Here is an 18420-nt window from a genome sequence, read left to right on the forward strand (position 1 = left end):
TTCTACTTTTCTGAGGTCCTTATTTCTTCTGTCCATTATTGTGCCCGTCCTTGCATGAAAGATTCTCTTGATATCTCCAATTTTCTTGAAGAGCTTCCTAGTCTTTCCCATTTTATTATTTTCCTGTATTCCTTTGCCTTGTTAATTTAAGAAGGCCTTATCTCTCCTTGCTATTCTCTGAACCTCGGCATTTAAATGGGTATATCTTACACTTTCTTGCTTGCCTTTCACTTATCTTCTTTCACAGCTATTTGTAAAGTATCCTCAGGCAACCATATCACCTTCTTGCATTTCTTTTTCTTAAAGATGCTTTTGGTCACCACCTCCTGTACAATTTTAGGAACCTCTGTCCATAGTTCTTCAGGCAGTCTGTCTACCAGAGCTCATCTCTTGAATCTATCCATCGCCTCCACTATATAGTCATAAGGGATGTGATTTAGGTCATATCTGAATACCTAGTGGTTTTCTCTAGTTTCTTCAATTTAAGTCTGAATTTTGCAAAAGGAACTCATGATCTGAGCCACAGTCATCTCCCAGTCTTGGTTTTGCTGACTGTAAAGAGCTTTTCCATCTTTGGTGCAAAGAACATCATCAGTCTGATATCAATATTGCTCATCTGGTGATATTCATGTGTAGACTTGTCTTTTGGATTGTTGGAATAGTTTGTTATGACCAGCACATTCTCTTGACAAGCTCTGTTAGCCTTTGCCTTGCTTCATTTTGTACTCCAAGACCAATATTGTCTGTTACAACAGTATCTCTTGACCTCCTACTTTTGCATTCAATTCTCTATGATGAAAACTACATGTTCTTGGTATTAGTTCTAGAAGGTATTGGAGATCTTCATACACCCACTCAACCTCTGTTCCTTCATTAATGGTTGAGGCATACACTTGGATTATTGTGATATTGGATGATTTGCTTGGAAACAAACCAAGATCTGTCATTTTTGAGACTGCACCCACATACTGCATTCCAGACTCTTTCATTGGCTTTGAGGGCAAAGCCATTTCTTATTAGAGATTCTTTTCCACAGTAATAGATATAATGGCCATCTGAGTTAAATTTGCCCATGCCCATCCATGGGCATGGTTCACTGTTTTAGTTCACTGTTTCTAAGATGTTGATGTTCACTCTTTTTGCCTTTTCATACTGTTCCTGATGTGAATACTGGAGTGGTTTGCCATTCCATCCTCCAGTGGACCATGTTTTTTCAGAACTCTTCACTGTGACCCATCATTCTTCTGTGGCTCTGTACCTATCTGTCTTGTGTAGACCTGCATGGTGTAACTCATAGTTTCATTGAGATTCAACTTCTTCTTCTTCTTTTTTTTTTTTTTTAATTTTCTAACAAGACTTGCAAAACAGTTTATAAAAATTTAAAGTATAATCATTGGAATCTTAATTAAATGTTAAAATCTATTTAAAGTAAGTCTCCTTTAGATTTTACAAAATATAACTAACATTGCTAACATGCATTTTTTTCATCTCTCTAACTCATCATGTGTACACATAAAATCCTGTTATATTTATGCACTATAAAAAGATTGAAAATGTTTACTGGTACATTTACAAAATCCTACCAATATAACCAGAGTTTCTAAATGCTGCATACATAAAAGATAAGATCTTCCATTGTATACAACTACCTTACACTATTAAAATAATAGGTTGCTACTTTTTTTTTTTTTTTTTTTTCTTAGTAGTAACAGAACAAACTGTTAGTCACTTAGTTGTGTCCAACTCTTTGTGACTCCAGGGACCATTGCTCACAGGCTCCTCTGTCCATGAAATTCTCCAGGCAAGAATACTGGAGTGGGTTGCCATGTCCTTCTCTAGGTGATTTTCCCAACCCAGAGATCTAACCTGGGTCTCCATCATTGCAGGCAGATTGTTTACAGTCTGAGCCATCACAGAACAAACCAAAGAATATCCTTAAGTTTCAATATCCTAGGTCATGTTTATGCACAGAAAAATAAACAATGTTTATTCAGAAAAATCCCAAAGTGGTTTTATTTTTGAGAATAATCCATTTATCCCTAGGCTTTGATCCCTATTGAAATTTAAAAACCCTCTTGGAAGAAGAAGGGACACTATCAACTATAAACCATTACATATATATAAAAAGTCTGATCTAAATGACAAAGGAGACATGGGGATATGGTAATGGTAGAAATAATTTTTAAAATGTGAAGCATGAGAAAAAGTTTTCATTTTTTTTGCAGGGTGGGGCCATTTCCCAGGTGGCACAGTTGCTTAAGAATCTGCATGTCAATGCAGAGATGCAAGAGACCTGTGTTTGATTCCTGCATCAGGAAGATCTCACTGCAGTAATGGCAACCCACTGCAGTATTCTTGCCTGGAAAATTCCATGGACAGAGGAGTCTGGTGGCCTGCAGTACATGGGGTTGCAAAGTATCAGACACAACTGAGCAAGCACACACATGTATTCATGCAGAACAATAAGCATGATGATCTTTGAAACAGAGATAGCTATTCTAGTCCTCAACATTTTTGCCATTGTGTTAAATTATGTACAACTGAATCATTTCAACACCCTCCTGTGTATAAATGGTGATACTATAACATCTTTTGATGCTTCTTTCCTGAGGTTCCTCTTTTCACCTTTGGCACTATTAGACCAGAAGATGGAAGATAGTGAAAATTGAGAAGCAAGCAATGATATTCATATATATGCATTAGTAGAATCCATAATATGGCTTAGAAGATGTGTTGGTCCTTTAATGGACCAGAACCTGGTGGTCCGGAGTCGACAATAAGAAAGTAAGAGAGAAAAAGAGGCTGATATCCCCTGGTTTACGCGGAAAGCCAATAGAGTCCTATTAGGGCTCGCGCTGCTGCACGTAGGCACCAGGCGTCCTCTCGAGTGGGTGAAGGCACAATGCACCTTCTCGAGAGGGTCTTAGAAGCCCGGGCAAGAAAGTGAGCTCAGCGGGCCTCCGTGCTCCAAGGAATTAGCCAGAAAGAGAGAGAGCAAGAGAGAGAGGGAAGGAATAAAAAGAGAGAAAGAAAGACACGGGGACCAAAGCTCTGATGGAGCAAAGGTGTTTTAATCAACATGGTGAGGGCATATATACTGTCTTCCAAGGTGGTTATTCTCAGCAAAGATGAAGATTAAAATTCCAGACTTACAAAACATAAGATGATCTCTATCAAAGAGAGAGTTGCAAACAATCACCTTTTACCGTATGGTTCATAAGAAGGAAGAGGGTACTTATCACCGTAATGAGAAATGCCTGGATTCCTCAGCCCCGGGAAAGGTGTGCCTCTCCTCTTAATTCCTGAATATTCAGGAATTAATAAGGGCCAGAGGGTTACTGACTGATCCAAAACAACACACAGGAAGCCTCTTGTTAAATGCTTCCTGACAAAGATGCACTCAATATTAATTTGTACACTGATTATGTTAGTTCACTGCTAGACTCTAGGGATACAGTTAATCCTTAGTGACTAGATACAGCCACAGTTTAGATTCTAGTGTTAATATGAATGCTTGTTCATTTTGGCCTAAACTGAAGGAGTCTTTCATTTGCACCCCCTTTTATTTTTTTTCAAATTGAGGTGTAGTTGATTTTCAATATTGTGTTAGTTCCAAATGTACAAACAATTCAATACTTTTTTAGAATATACTCCACACAATTGTGAAATATTGACTGCATTCCCTGTGCTTATTTATTTTACACCTAGTAGACATCGTCTTTTATTTCCTTTCACTTATCTTGCCACTACCTCGTCCTTTCTCCTGAATGAAAATAACTAGTTTGTTCTCTATACCTGTGAAACTCTTTCTGTTTTGTTACATATGTTTGTTTCTTTATTTTTAGATTCCATATGTAACTTATAACATAGTATTTGTCTTTCTCTGACTTATTTCACTAAGCTTAATACTCTCTGGGTTTATCCATTTTCTGCAAATGGCAGGATTTCATTTAATGGTTGTGTAGTATTCCACTATATATATATATATGTTAGGTAGTTAGAATAGGGAAAAAGAGTCCAAAATGGTGGTGGCTAAAAGACCTGGAAGGGAAAGCCTGGGAAAATAGAACAAAGGAAGGCCCGAGGACCGGAGTGAGAACCTCAGGTAAAACAAACAACGCTTCTGCCTAAGCCCAATTTACATAAGACAGGCCCAGGGACAGAGAAACATATGAAAAGAGGAGCCAAAGCCCTCTTCCCCTTTTTTTGCTCCCTCTCTCTCCCGCGCAATGGGGCGATCTTCTCTTTGCGTCTCTGGATCGACGTGCCCTCATGCCTCAAAGATGGATTTTCCTGCTATTATCTAAATAAATAGAGCTGTAACACTGAGCTGTAACACTGATTTATTTAAGAGCTATAACACGGTCTGTTCGAGACCTGAGAGCTATAACACGATCTGTCCTCTGAGAGCTGTGACCTGCCAAGGGGCTTTAATGTCCGTCACTCCAAATTTTTGTTGTGAGGAGACAAAGAACCAAGGAGCATACACTCGTGTGACATATGTATATATATAAAATACATATTATATGTATTATAATAATAATACATATTTTATATATTATAATAATAATACATATTTTATATACTATAATAATATTACATATATATGTATATATAAATACTGCATCTTCTTTTTGTCTGTTATTGACACTTAACACTTTTTCCATATATTGACTATTGGGAATAATGCTGCTATAAGGATTAAGGTGTCTCTGTGTGTGTTACTTGTTCGATCGTCTGTCCAACTCTTTGAAACCCATAGACTGTAGCCTGCCAGCCTTCTCCATCCATGGGATTGTCCAGGCAAGAATACTGGAATGTGTGGCCATTCCCTTTTCCAGGGGATCTTCCCAACTCAGGGATTGAACCCAGGTCTCCTGCATTACAGGGAGATTCTTTACTGACTGAGCCACCAGGGAAGCCAAAGAATACTGGAGAAGATGTTCCTGAGCTAGGGATCGAACCCTATATATACAACTTCCTTGATGGCTCAGACACTGAAGAAGCTGCCTGCAATGCTGGAGACCTGGGTTTGATCCCTGAGTCAGGAAGATCCCCTGGAGAAGGGAATGGAAACCCATTCTAGTATTCTTGCTTGGAGAATCCCCATGGACAGAGGAGCCTGGTGGACTACAGTCCATGGGCTAGCAAAGGGTTGTACATGACTGAGTGACTAAGCACACACACACACACACATATACATATATCTTCTCAGGTGGTGCAGTGGTAAACAATCAGCCTGCCAATCCCTGGGTCCAGAAGACTCCCTAGAATAGGTAATGGCAACCTACTCCGGTATTCGTGCCTGGACAATCCCATAGACAGAGGAACCTGGAGGGTTACAGTCCATGAGGTTGCAAAGAGTTGTACATCACTGAGTGACAGAAGATGCAAGCTCATATTATGATGTCATCTGCACATAGTGAGTGTCTTACTTCTTCCCTTCCAATTTTGATGCCTTTTATTTTATTTCTTTATCTGTCTGGTTGCAGTGGTTAGGACTCCCAATACTATGTTAAATACAAGTGGTGAGAGTGGGCATTCTTGTCTTGTTCCTGATTTTAGAGAAGTTTTTCAGTTTTTTTCATTTTTGAATATGATATTAGCTGTGGGTTTGGCATGGCTTTATTATGTTGACATATGTTTCCTCTATACTCATGTTGATGAGTTTTTATCATGAATAGATTTTGAATTTTGCCAAATGACTTTCTGCTTCTATTGAGATGATTGTGTTATTTTATAATTCCTTTGTTAATATGGCATATCACATTGACTGATTTGCAGATATTGAACCATCCTTTTATCCTTGGAATAAATCTCACTTGATTGTGTTATATGATCCTTTTAATAAAATTTTGAATTTCATTTTGCAACATTTTGTTGAGGATTTTTGGATCTCTATTAATTAGAGGTATTGGCCTGTAATTTTCTTTTTTTTAGTGTCTTTGTTTGGTTTTAGTATCAGGGTAGTGGTGACCTTGAATGAATTTGGGAATGTTCAATCTTCCATTTTATTTTATTTTATTTTTGTGACTAGTTTGAGAAGAATAGATATTAGTTTTTCTCTTTTCTTCTGGGACCCTTATATGTGAATGTTGGTAAGCTTGATATTACCCCAAGATCACTTAAACTGTTCTCATTTTTTTAAATTTGTTTTTTATTTTGCTTTTCAGACTAGACAATTTCCATGATACTTCTTGATCACATAGGCATTCTTCTGTTTCTCCTAGTCTGCTATTTATTTCTTCTAGTATGTTTTTCATTTCAGTTACTGTAGTCCTCAGGTCTGACTCATACTATTTTATATGTTCTAGTTCTTTGTTAGAGTTCTAACTATGTTCATCTATTCTTTTCCCTAATTCAGTCAGTATTCTTATTACTAATGTTTTGAGTCATTTATCTGATAAGTTGTCTGTTTCTGTTTCACTTGTTTTTCCAGGGGTTTTCTCTTGGTCTTTCAATTGATATAAATTCTTTTGTCTTCTCTTTTGTTTAACCATTTCTGTCTCTGTGAAATTATGTGATACACTTATCTATTGCATTCTTAAAGGGGTGTACTTGTTTGTGATTGTCCCTACATAGTCAAAGTGCCCATTAGCTTTGTGGGAGACCTGGACAGATGTGAACACAAGTCACATCTTTTCCCAGTGTATTCTGACATCTCTTACCTTGGTGGATGCTGGGAATGAGGCTGTGATGCTTACAGCCAGAACCAAATGTTAGCTGGGGCTTTCTGTCTTTTCAGTGGCCATCACTGCGCTATCAAGAGGAGGGGTCTGATTTCTAGCTGCAGGAGTAGAAGCTCTGAGGGTCAAATCTGAGCTGGCTTCCTTCCCTTTAAGCATGCACTCTCCCGTCTCTCAGCACTGGCATTCTCATCCTCGGGGGGAGCAGTGCTAAAACAAGTGGGGCTGATGCTGGCACTCAGCGTGTGTCAGGAAACAGGCTGCAGTGGTTTGCCTAGGGTGCAAGACTCAGGCTGGCTTCCCAGCTGACTCTGTAGTAAAGAATCTTCCTGCCAATGCAAGAGCTGCAGGTTCGATCCCTGGGTTGGAAAGATCCCTCGGGGGGAGGAAATGACAACCCACTCCAGTATTCTTGCTGGGATAATCCCATGGACAGAAGAGCCTGGTGGATTAAAGTCCATGGGTTCACCAAGAGTTGGACATGACTGAGCGGCTAAGCACAAAATCCAGACTGATTTTGACACATGTATATGTGTCACATATTTCACACATGACTATGTATACAAGGGCCAGTAATGCTACACAAACACTGCTCAGATGTCACTTCAGGTTTGAGTTACCTCTTTGTCTTACAGCTGGGACTGAGCTGCTTTTGTGCCTCACAGCCAAGCCTTCTTTCCAGTGTAGAGCTGCTTCACAAATCAAGCAGTGTTAGTATAACTGTTAGAGTTGGGCTGGGGCATGTGCTGGAGCAGTCAAGGGAAACTGACCAGCCACTGGTGCTGTTTTCCATTCACTTTCTCCTCCCTGCCTCAGGAGTAAGCATGTGCATGCACACTTCTCACAAGCAGAGTCCAGGCTTCCCATAGACTTCCTGTTAGTTCTACCGGCGCCCCCAACCAGCTCATGGGGCTATTCTTCACTGTGGCGGACCACAGGGCTGGGACATCCAACACATAGTTTGGATTACTCACTCTCTAGGGAGGATCTCTGTCTATCTAACTCCGTTTTCCACTGAGAGTCCCCTCCCAGTGGCACAGGTTCCAACTTTTCTTCCATTCGTACCTGATTTTGTATGAATTTTCCTTACAGCCTTGGTTGTATGGGAGTCGTTCTGCCAGTTGCCAGTTAGTATTTCACTGATAATTGCTCCCCATGTAGATATATTTTTGATGTATTCACAGGGAAGGTCAGTTCCATATGCTACTACTCCATCATCTTGGTGTCCTCTTTCATTTGTGATTTTAATCAAGATATTCCATTGGCAGATAGAAATACATATTATTACTATCTAATTAGATAATGTAACTCAAAGCCTATGTATTGAGTTCCAGTTTTCTGATAAAATGTTGATTGTTGTACAGGAAAAATAATGTACTAATGATTAATATCAGTTTAATCATTTTGAAATATTGAATATACCACATCCTTTAGGGGCAACACACCATTTCCCCCAATTTCTGAATTTCAAATATTCAACTACATTCAAAAATCAAGTTCCTATGACTGAACAGGAATTTGAAGAGATATGTAAAAACAATATCTTGAGCATTTTACATATGAGTAAATTAATATTTGCAAAAGTAAGTAAACCAATGAATATTTTGGTTTTTATGCACAGCAGCATTGGGATTAAATACATTGTGATATCTTTAATTAAAACTACATAATTCAATTAAAATAAGAAGTTCATCAAATGACATCAATGTCTGATTTTTATATGATTTGAGATTTATGAAAAAATCTTTCCATACTTTATTGTTCCATTTTATTCTTAGAAGAAATAGGGTTTGTAGCAAGTTGCTTTTGTTGTTCTGTCACAAAGCATCAAAACAGAACCCAAATCTTGCAATCCCATGTTACACTTTCTAGAGAAACTGAGGGCTACCCATAGGAAATCTCAACTCTTTGCATTTCCATGGATTGCAGCATGCGAGGCTTCCCTGTCCTTCACCGTCTCCCAGAGACAGTGCAAACTCATGTCCATTGAGTTGGTGATGCCATCCAACCATCTCATTCTCTGTCACTCCCTTCTCCTCCTGCCCTAAATCTTTCCCAGCATCAAAGTCTTTTCCAATGAGTCGGCTCTTCGTGTCAGATGGTCAAATTATTGGTGCTTCAACTTCAGTATCAGTCTTTCCAATGAATATTCAGGGTTAATTTATTTTATGATTGAATGGTTTGATCTCCTTGCTGTCCAAGGGACTCTCAAGAGTCTTCTCGAACACCACAGTTTGAAAGCATCATTTATTCAGCACTCATCCTTTCTTATGGTCCAACATTCACATTCATACACGACGAGTGGAAAAATCATAACTGCTATATGAACCTTTATCAGCAAAGTGATGTCTCTCTTTTTTAATACACTGTCTAGGTCTGTCATGGCTTTTCTTCCAAGGAGCAAGCATCTTTTAATTTTGTGGTTGTAGTTACAGTCCACAGTGATTTTGGAGCCCAAGAAAATAAAATATGCCACTGTTTCCATTTTTTATCCATCTATTTTCCATGAAGTCATGGGACCAGATGCCAAGATCTTAGTTTTTTGAATGCTGAGTTTCAAGCCCGGTTTTTCACTCTCCTCTTTCACCTTCAACAAGAGGCTCTTTTGTTCCTTTTTGGTTTCTGCCATTAGAGTGGTATCATCTGCATAACTGAGGTTGTTGATATTTCTCATGGTAACCTTGATTCCAGCTTGTGATTTATCCAGACTGTTTTTTGCAAGATGTACTCTGCATATAAGTTCATTAAGTGGGGTGGCAATATACAGCCTTGTCATGTTCCTTTCTCAATTTTGAATCAGTCTGTTGTTGTTTGTCCAGTTCTAATTGTTGCTTCTTGACCTGCATACAGGCTTCTAAGGGGCAGGTAAGATGGTCTGGTATTCCCATCTCTTTAAGGATCATCTACAGTTGTTGTGATCCACACAAACAAAGACTTACACATAGTTAATGAAGCAGAAATAGGTGCTTTTCTGGAATTCCCTTGCTTTTTCTATAATACAAAGGATACTAACAATTTAATGTCTGGTTCCTCTTTCTTTTCTAAATTCAGTTTGTACTTCTGGGATTTCTCAGTTCAGGTACTATTGAAGTCTCACTTGAAGAATTTTGAGCAAGATGCTCAAACTGGATTTAGAAAAGGCAGAGGAACCAGAGACCTAATTGACAACTTCTGTTAGATCATTCAAAAAGCAAGAGAGTTCCAAAAAAACACCTACTTCTTCTTCATTGACTATGGCAAAGTCTTTGACAGCGTGGACCACAACAAACTGTGGAAAATTCTTAAAGAGATAGGAATACCAGACCACCTGACCTGCCTCTTGAGAAATCTATATGCGGGTAAAGAAGCAACAGTTAGAACTGGACATGGAACAAAAGACTGGTTCCAAACTGGGAAAGGAGTATTTCAAGGTTGTATATTGTTCCCCTGCTTATTTAACTTATATGCAGAGTACACCATGAGAAACACTGGGTTGGATAAATCACAAGCTGGAATGAAGACTTCTGGGAGAAATATCACTAACCTCAGATATGCAGATGACACCACTCTTATGGCAAAAGGCAAAAAAGAACTAAAGAGACACTTGGTGAACAAGAATAGTGAAAAAGTTGGCTTAAAACTCAACATTCAGAAAACTAACATCGTGGCATCTGGTCCCATCACTTCATGGCAGATAGAGGGGCAACTGTAGAAACAGTGAGAGGCTTTATTTTGGGGGGGCTCCAAAATCACTGCAGATGGTGACTGCAGCCATGAAATTAAAAGATGCTTGCTCTTTGGAAGAAAAGTTATGACCAACCTAGACAGCATATTAAAAAGCAGAGACATTGCTTTGCCAACAAAGGGCTGCCTAGTCAAAACTATGGTTTTTCCAATAGTCATGTATGACTGTGGGGGTTGGACTCTAAAGAAAGCTGAGCACAGAAGAATAGTTGCTTTTGAACTGTGGTGTTGGAGGAGACTCTTGAGAGAATTCCTTAGATTGCAAAGAGATCCAACCAGTCCATCCTAAAGGAAATCAATCTTGAATATTCATTGGAAGAACTGATGCTGAAGTTGAAACTCCAATACTTTGGCCACCTGATGTGAAGAACTGACTCATTTTCCATGACCCTGATGCTGAGAAAGATAGAAGGTGAGAGGAGAAGGGGATGACAGGGGATGAGATGGCTGGATGGCATCACCGACTCAATGGACATGAGTTTGAGTAAACTCTGGGAGTTGGTGATGAATAGGAAGGCCTGGGCTGCTGCAGTCCATGGGGTCACGAAGAGTTGGACATGACTGAGCGACTGAACTGAACTGATACTAACCTGTGAAATGAGTGCAATTGTATGGTAGTTTGAACATTCTTTGGCATTGCCTTCCTTGGAATGTCAGCAAGTTGTTTCTCTATTTTGAAAGTTTTTAATAAATATTCAACTGTAAATAAATCTGGATACTTGTTGCTAAAGTCAGAACAAAAACTAGAGTTTGTTTCCATGTATTGCTTCCGAATTACTAGCCTAATATAGATAACCCATTTTATTCTATCCAGTGTTTAGCACAATCCAGTCACTCAATCATGTCCAACTCTGTGACCCCATGAATTGCAGCACGCCGGGCTCCCCTGTCCATCACCAATTCCTGGAGTTTACTCAAACTCATGTCCATTGAGTTGGTGATATCATCCAACCATCTCATCCTCTGTCATCCCCTTCTCCTCCCGCCTTCAATCTTTCCCAGCACCAGGGTCTTTTCAAATGAGTCAGCTCTTCGCATCAGGTGGCCAAAATACTGGAGTTTCGGCTTCAGCATCAGCCCTTCCAATGAATATTCAGGACTGATTTCCTTGCAGTCCAAGGGACTCTCAAGAGTCTTCTCCAACACCACAGTTCAAAAGCATCAGTTCTTCGACACTCAGCTTTCTTCACAGTCCAACTCTCACATCCATACATGACCCTTGGAAAAACCGTAGCTTTGACCAGATGGACCTTTGTTGGCAAAACAGTATCTCTGCTTTCTAATATGCTGTCTAAGTTGGTCATAGCTTTTCTTCCAGGGACCAATTGTCTTTTAATTTCATGGCTGCAATCCCTGTCTGCAGTGATTTTGGAGCCCCCAAATATAAAGTTTCCCACTGCTTCCACTGTTTCCACATCTATTTGCCATGAAGTGATGGGACCAGATTCCATGATCTTAGCTTTCTGAATGTTGAGTTTTAAGCAACTTTTTTACTCTCCTCCTTCACTTTCATCAAGAGGTTCTTTAGCTCAACTGGAATTCCATTACCTGTACTAACTTTTTTCGTAGTGATGCTTCCTAAGGCCACTTTACTTTGCATTCCAGGATGTCTGGCTCTAGGTGAGTGATACACCATAGTGCTTATCTGGGTCATGAAGATCTCTTTTGTATAGCTCTTCTGTGTATTCTTGCCACCTCTTCTTTATATTTTCTGCTTCTGTTAGTTCCATACCATTTCTCTCCTTTATTGTGCCCATCTTTGCATGAAACGTTCCCTTAGTATCTCTAATTTTCTTGAAGATATCTCTAGTGTACCTAAGGTCAAAACTTTCTATCTAGTGTATGAATGGTCAAAACTTTTATCAGTGGAGTTGAGACTAACAGAAGAGCCATAGAAGTTTGTTTTGGTATAGCAATATATTGGTGATGAAACTTTGCAATATGGAATAAATTAAAATTAAAGGATTTGAAATGGAGAAGATTCATCTATGAAAGTACAGGATAAAGCCAAAATTTTTAAAGAAAAAGGCTAAAATAGTACATGAAATTTATGCCTTTCAGTAAATTTATAAGCATCAAAGTATGAGTCACTCAGTCATGTCTGACTCTGTTACCACATGGTCTGTAGCCCTCCAGGCTCTTCTGTCCATGGGATTTCCCAGGCAAGAATACTGGAGTGGGTTGCCATTTCCTACTCCAGGAGATCTTCCCAGTCCAGGGATTGAACCCTGATCTCCTGCATTGCAGGCAGATTCTTTAGTGTCTGAGCCACTAGGGAAGGTCTTACAAGCATCAAAACAGAACCCAAGTCATAGAATCCCACTCTTATACTTTCTAGTGAAATTGAGGGCTTCCAAAAAGAAATATTTTGTTAAAAGACAAAATGGATTTGACTTTTTACAGAGGCTTTTCTTATGAAATGACTTCTAAAATTTCTAAAGCAGGAATTGTTTCAGAAAAGGTTTATAAATAATATGTGAGTGATGATCATTCTTTCTCCTATATCTTTCTCCCATTCATTGATGTCTAAACTTTTATACAGTAATAAATATTTCAACATTCAATTAGAGAAATCGTTTTTTAAATTAATATTCCTGCTTGGAAAAAGTTATAGTTTGACTGAAATAGGTACACAAAAGTATGAATATAAAGCTTTGGAAACTTTGAAAGAATCTGAAAAAGAGGTACCATAATTTTGAAAGTAAAGCATTGAAAATACATGATTTCCTTTCTCATTTGGATGATCTTTAGTAAACAAAGGAGGTATGGATAAAGAAGGAGAAGATATGAAGTGAAACAGAACTATAATTAAAGCTGAATATTATGAAAAAGATACTGATGCCACTATGTTCAACTTACACAGTGATTTCTTACATTTAAAGTTTACCTGACTCACATATCAGTCTTTTCCAAATAATCAGTTTGAAAGACTGGTATATGAGTCAGGTAAACTTTAAAGGAAAGAAAGTTCCATGTGACATCATCATCATCATCATCTCCATTGATGATGGAGTGACACTTTTTTTATTTTGGGGTGACACTGTGTTAGATATTTCCTCAATGCTTATATTTTTTCTTCCTTTTTATGGAGTGTAATGTTTTATATATATATATATATAGATAGATAGATAGATAGATATAATCACAGAAATTGTGAATTTATATCAAGTACAGTATAAAATTTCTCAAGTACTGCTTTATCTGCATCTCACAAATTTTGATATGCTTTTATCATCTAGTTCAAATGTTTAAAAATTTTTTCCTGACTTCTTTAATCATGAACTCTTTACAAAAAGAGAATTTTATTTCCAAAAATTTGTAATTATTTAGATATAGTATTGCTATTTATTTCTAATTTAATATCATTTTTATCAAAGAGCACATTCTGGATTGTTTCAATCATTTGAAATGTATTGGTACTTTTTTAATGGATGTTTTATATGCAAGTGAAAATACACATGCACTCAGTGGTTACTACAATATTCTGCAGTTGTCACTTAGCTCAAATTTTTAATATTGTTGTTCAACTATTTTATTTTCTTGTTTTTTTTTCTTTTTAATCAAACAGTGAAAGAAGATTCTTCTAGTCACATACTATTACTGTGAATTTTTCCTACAGTCTGTCAGTTTTATTGCTCTAAAATTCTGATATTAACTGTGGACAAATTTCAGATTACTAAAATTTGTTGATGAATTCCCTGTTTTATACTATGAAATGTCCCTTTTTATCTGGCTGTAATGAATATTTCTATATAATATAGCTACATCAACTTTCTAGTACTTAATGTGTTTGCAGTGATGTATTTTCTTTCCCTTTTATTTCCATCTGTTCTGTTCTCAATATTTAAAATGTTTTTAACAACATATTTAAAATTTTTGAACCTCTTCCTTTAATAAGCATATTTAGTCTATTTACATTTATTGAAAGTGAAAAATGTTCATCACTCAGTCGTGTCTGACTCTTTGTGACCTCATAGACTGTAGTCTCCTCCTCTTCCATGCCAGGCTCCTCTGTCCATAGAATTCTCCAGGCAGAAATACTACAGTGTGTAGCCATTCTCTTCTCCACGGGATCTTCCCAATCCATGGATTGAGATTGGGTTGAAATCTACCTTCTTTTTATTTCTTTCTGTTGATCTGTGTTTCAGTTCCTAATTATCATTTTTTCTTTTAAGTGTAACAAGTATTTTTTAGTATCTTACTTCATCTGCTGCTGCTGCTAAGTCGCTTCAGTCGTGTCTGACTCTGAGCGACCCCATAGACTGCAGCCCACCAGGCTCCCCCGTCCCTGGGATTCTCCAGGCAAGAACACTGGAGTGGGTTGCCATTTTCTTCTCCAATGCATGAAAGTGAAAAGTGAAAGTGAAGTTGTTCAGTCGTGTCCAACTCTTAGTGACCCCATTGACTGCAGCCTACCAGGCTCCTCTGTCCATGGGATTTTCCAGGCAAGAGTACTGGAGTGGGGTGCCATTGCCTTCTCTGTTACTTCATCTGGCTTGTTGATTTTTTAGATCTATTTATCTTTTATATGTTAGTTGCTGTTCTAGATAATAGAGCAAGTACCTTTAAGTCACTAAGTTAGTCCAGAAATAATCAACGTCCTGAACAATGTAAGAAGCTTACTTCAATTTAATTCCATTTATTCCCTTTCTGCATCTTCTGTTCTCATTCTCATATATTTTATTTCCACAGTGCAATAATTCCTTAGCAATGTTTTTTAACAATGTAAGCATATCTACTTATGAATAAAAGTTTTATGAAAAGGCTTAGATATTTACTCATATATTTATCTTTTTTATTGTCTATTTATTTGGGGCTTCCCTGGTGGCTCAGAGGGTAAAGCATCTGCCTGCAATGTGGGAGATTCCGGTTCAACCCCTGGGTCAGGAAGATCCCCTGGAAAGGGAAATGGCAACCCATTCCAGTATTCTTGCCTGGAGAATCCCATGGACAGAGGAGCCTGGTAGGCTACAGTCCACAGGGTTTTTTAATTGTCTTTTTATACTGCTCATTTGCATATACACATTTTCATACAAACAGTTCAAAGGCCACCACACTGTAAAACTCCACGGTAACAAGTTATTGTTGCAATTTTTATGAATGGCAGCTTTTACAGATGTTTATTGGACATCTTGTATGGACTTCTTATATAGTATGACTAACTAATGTATACTTTAAAATTACTTCTTTGATTATTTTTAAAATCATTACCTTAAACTTATTTTTGCCTCAGTATGTCTCTCATTTTATATTGTCTTTGCCAATATACATTTGGGCTTTGGAGAACTTTTGTAGTATGTACACAGAAAAATGAAAATTATATTAATATCTGAAGATATAATTTTTCCAAGTCATATTTCTATCTCTAAAAATGATAAAAGACCTAGGACTAGTGTCATATATAATTATAAATGAATAAATTAGCAGTGTTTTAACCTTATTAGATACAGTTGGAAAGAATTTCAGTAGTGAGAGCAAGGTGGAAAATGTTTCAAAGTTACAGTTATGAAAGGAGTATAACTGGAAGATAAATTACTTCAGGAAATAAAATTTTAGATGGGATACATAAAGAGTCTTCAATGGTAAACAATATATTTTGTGCAAATTCATACATGCATAGTTTTGAATCACCTTCCAGTCTATGCAAATTGAAATTTATCAGTATGTATTCTTTATGTGCATTATCTTACAGGCAAACCATTGGTTGCTTTAAAAAAAAAAAAGAAGAAAAAAGTATACAAACATAGTGCTGGAGTCATAGGTTAATCTGAAGTTCAAATCTAAATCTATGTTGAAGGCAAGCTACTCAGTAGTTATAGCAAAAGCTGCACTCACATAAGAAAAGGGGTATTTTGCTATTCACACCTTTGCCAGCTTTACAACTATTTTAATTCTTTTTTTTTCAGAAAATGTAAATATAAGGTCAAACAAATTCATGGGTATATTAAATTTTACCAAAAAATTAAATTATTACTTACAGGTTTAAAATGAATTAGACATTTCTTTTTTCAAAATTGCCTTTTCTTAACTTTATTTCTTGTCATGTCATAAAAATACTTTCTTTTAACTTGGAAAAATGTAGACTATTAAATAAATGAAGAAAATATTATTACATTTACAAGTATTAACAAGAACATCATTATTCAAAATCAAAGTGTACTTCAATGAATTTACTTAAAATAACTAACTTGTTTATGCTTTTATTTAAAATAAACATTTAGTCATCCTTTCTTTGTATCATTCACATTCAATACGTACAAGTAACTTGAAAATATGAACAAATATTCTTTTGTAAGTCCTAATGATAATTGCTAAGATCATTTTAAAATTTGATAACATCTCTTGTTGAAAAGCTTCCCAGGTGGAACAGTGGTAAAGAATTCACCTGCCAATGCAGGAGATTCAAGAGATGTGGGTTTGATCCCTGGATCAGAAAGATCCCCTGGAGAATGAAATGGCTACCCAGTCCAGTAGTCTTACAAGGAGAGTCCCCTGGACAAAGGAGCCTGGTGAACTACAATAGATGGGGGTCACACAGAGTCAGACTCACCCACACCTATTGAAAAAGAATAAGTAATGGGATTCAATGTTAATATAACAACTATAGACTACTAAATTGGATATACTAATTGAATTAGTGTATAATTATATATCATCTATTTGAATTGTCTGCTGGTTGAGATTATTGATATTTATTCTCCTTATATTTGAATTTTGAAAAAGAAAGATATTTGGCATGAAAACCTCACTTCAAACTGTTGTTGCTATTTATTTAAAGGATAAAAGACTATATCAGTTTTTCACATCCAAGTAATGTTTAATTAATTGTTTAAGCCTCATGTACTATTAATCAGTATGTTGTTCCTTTTTTCATTTTCTTTTACTGTATTTGCATTCTATACTTCTTGGGTAAATCATGTGATTACTTGCAATCTGAAAATTACTAACATTTTAGGCAATGGAATATACAGACAGGATCTATCATTAAACTGGTACTGTATTTTAGTCAGTGTCTTCCCTTCAATTTTTTGACCTAAGAAACTTTATTTTAAATAGAATTTAAACTCTCTAATTTTATTTCTTCTTGCTTGTGTGTGTATGTGTGTGTGTGTGTTAGGGAGGAGCACAGGGTATGTGTGTGTGTTTATATGATTGTGTACATGCACATATGAGTAAAGCTTAAGGAATTAACTACTGATTTTACTTGCTAATTTGGCCTCCAATTAGGTGTCAAATATGATCCCCAATATTTTCCTGTATTTTAGAGTTATTTTAGCAGTAAGTACAATGTTATATTGGAGAAGGCAATGGCAACCCACTCCAGTATTCTTACCTAGCGAATCCTGTGGACTGAGGAGCGCGGTGGGCTGCTGTCCATAGGGTCACACAGAGTAGGACACGACTGAAACGACTTAGCATGCATGCATGTATTGGAGAAGGAAATGGCAACCCACTCCAGTATTTTTGCCTGGAGAATCCCAGGGACGGAGGAGCCTGGTAGGCTGCCGTCTATGGGGTTGCACAAAGTTGGACATGACTGATGCGACTTAGCAGCAGCAGCACAACGTTATATACAAAGTCACACATAATATTACTTCTCCAAGGTGGATTCAAGGGGCTGGTTGTAGTCAACATCTGCACTGACCTATACAAAAATGACAAGTTAAGAAGTAAAAACAAATGATCTACCAGTCACATGTGAAAACGTGTGATTTAACAGTATGAATTTACTTACTTAGATTAAGAGCTTTTGGAGTTAATATTGCCTCAAGTTAATAACAGGCTTCCCTGGTAGCTCAGTTGGTAAAGAATCCCCTTGCCACGTGGGAGACCTGGGTTCGATCCCTGTGTTGAGAAGATCACCTGGAGGAGGGCATGGCAAACTACTCCAGTACTCTTCCCTGGAGAATCCCCATGGACAGAGGAGCCTGGGGGGCTGCAGTCCATGGGGTCACACAGAGCTGGACACGACTGAGTGACTAAGCACAGCACAGAGCAAGCTAGCAACAGT

Source organism: Dama dama, chromosome 30 (genome assembly GCF_033118175.1).
Source record: "Dama dama isolate Ldn47 chromosome 30, ASM3311817v1, whole genome shotgun sequence".
In the NCBI taxonomy this organism is placed as follows: domain Eukaryota; kingdom Metazoa; phylum Chordata; class Mammalia; order Artiodactyla; family Cervidae; genus Dama; species Dama dama.